We start from the raw sequence: 2,500 nt of genomic DNA, 5'->3' as shown, positions 1-2,500 counted from the left end.
ATGACCAGTTTTGGCCCGTTTTTGGGCTGTTTTGGCCTGTTTATGGTCCGTTCTTGCGTGGTGCGGTGACCGTCGTGAGCGGAGCAAAACGTCAGCCATCTCAGCACCCTGGAACCCCCCGGGTGGCACAGGGCTGGATGGGGCTTTCGTATATAGCAGGGACGGTGCTGCCTCTCGCTTCGCTCGCTGTCCGCCGCTCGCCGCTCGCTCGCGCAGCCAAAAATGGCCAGTTTTGGCCCGTTTTTGGGCCGTTTTGGCCAGTTTTTGGCCTGTTCTTGCATTGCGCGGTGACCGTCGAGAGCGGAGCAAAACGTCAGCCATCTCAGCACCCTGGAACCCCCCGGGTGGCACAGGGCTGGATGGGGCTTTCGTATAGCAGGGACGGTGCTGCCTCTCGCTTCGCTCGCTGTCCGCCGCTCGCCGCTCGCTCGTGCAGCCAAAAATGGCCAGTTTTGGCCCGTTTTTGGGCCGTTTTGGCCAGTTTTTGGCCTGTTCTTGCATTGCGCGGTGACCGTCGAGAGCGGAGCAAAACGTCAGCCATCTCAGCACCCTGGAACCCCCCGGGTGGCACAGGGCTGGATGGGGCTTTCGTATAGCAGGGACGGTGCTGCCTCTCGCTTCGCTCGCTGTCCGCCGCTCGCCGCTCGCTCGTGCAGCCAAAAATGGCCAGTTTTGGCCCGTTTTTGGGCCGTTTTGGCCAGTTTTTGGCCTGTTCTTGCATTGCGCGGTGACCGTCGAGAGCGGAGCAAAACGTCAGCCATCTCAGCACCCTGGAACCCCCCGGGTGGCACAGGGCTGGATGGGGCTTTCGTATAGCAGGGACGGTGCTGCCTCTCGCTTCGCTCGCTGTCCGCCGCTCGCCGCTCGCTCGTGCAGCCAAAAATGGCCAGTTTTGGCCCGTTTTTGGGCCGTTTTGGCCAGTTTTTGGCCTGTTCTTGCATTGCGCGGTGACCGTCGAGAGCGGAGCAAAACGTCAGCCATCTCAGCACCCTGGAACCCCCCGGGTGGCACAGGGCTGGATGGGGCTTTCGTATAGCAGGGACGGTGCTGCCTCTCGCTTCGCTCGCTGTCCGCCGCTCGCCGCTCGCTCGTGCAGCCAAAAATGGCCAGTTTTGGCCCGTTTTTGGGCCGTTTTGGCCAGTTTTTGGCCTGTTCTTGCATTGCGCGGTGACCGTCGAGAGCGGAGCAAAACGTCAGCCATCTCAGCACCCTGGAACCCCCCGGGTGGCACAGGGCTGGATGGGGCTTTCGTATAGCAGGGACGGTGCTGCCTCTCGCTTCGCTCGCTGTCCGCCGCTCGCCGCTCGCTCGCGCAGCCAAAAATGGCCAGTTTTGGCCCGTTTTTGGGCCGTTTTGGCCAGTTTTTGGCCTGTTCTTGCATTGCGCGGTGACCGTCGAGAGCGGAGCAAAACGTCAGCCATCTCAGCACCCTGGAACCCCCCGGGTGGCACAGGGCTGGATGGGGCTTTCGTATAGCAGGGACGGTGCTGCCTCTCGCTTCGCTCGCTGTCCGCCGCTCGCCGCTCGCGCAGCCAAAAATGGCCAGTTTTGGCCCGTTTTTGGGCCGTTTTGGCCAGTTTTTGGCCTGTTCTTGCATTGCGCGGTGACCGTCGAGAGCGGAGCAAAACGTCAGCCATCTCAGCACCCTGGAACCCCCCGGGTGGCACAGGGCTGGATGGGGCTTTCGTATAGCAGGGACGGTGCTGCCTCTCGCTTCGCTCGCTGTTCGCCGCTCGCCGCTCGCTCGCGCAGCCAAAAATGGCCAGTTTTGGCCCGTTTTTGGGCTGTTTTGGCCAGTTTTTGGCCTGTTCTTGCGTGGTGCGGTGACCGTCGTGAGCGGAGCAAAACGTCAGCCATCTCAGCACCCTGGAACCCCCCGGGTGGCACAGGGCTGGATGGGGCTTTCGTATAGCAGGGACGGTGCTGCCTCTCGCTTCGCTCGCTGTTCGCCGCTCGCCGCTCGCTCGCGCAGCCAAAAATGGCCAGTTTTGGCCCGTTTTTGGGCTGTTTTGGCCTGTTTTTGGGCTGTTCTTGTGTGGCGCGGTGACCGTCGTGAGCGGAGCAAAATGTCAGCCATCTCAGCACCCTGGAACCCCCCGGGTGGCACAGGGCTGGATGGGGCTTTCGTATAGCAGGGACGGTGCTGCCTCGCGCTTCGCTCGCTGTTCGCCGCTCTCCGCTCGCTCGCGCAGCAAAAAATGGCCAGTTTTGGCCCGTTTTTGGGCTGTTTTGGCCAGTTTTTGGCCTGTTCTTGCGTGCCGCGGCGACCGTCGTGAGCGGAGCAAAACGTCAGCCATCTCAGCACCCTGGAACCCCCCGGGTGGCACAGGGCTGGATGGGGCTTTCGTATAGCAGGGACGGTGCTGCCTCTCGCTTCGCTCGCTGTCCGCCGCTCGCTGCTCGCTCGCGCAGCCAAAAATGGCCAGTTTTGGCCCGTTTTTGGGCTGTTTTGGCCTGTTTTTGGGCTGTTCTTGTGTGCCGCGGCGACCGTCGTGAGCGG

This window comes from Musa acuminata, unplaced genomic scaffold (assembly GCF_036884655.1).
Source record: "Musa acuminata AAA Group cultivar baxijiao unplaced genomic scaffold, Cavendish_Baxijiao_AAA HiC_scaffold_1011, whole genome shotgun sequence".
Taxonomy (NCBI): Eukaryota; Viridiplantae; Streptophyta; class Magnoliopsida; order Zingiberales; family Musaceae; genus Musa; species Musa acuminata.
Note: the sequence above shows the minus strand (reverse complement) of the source record.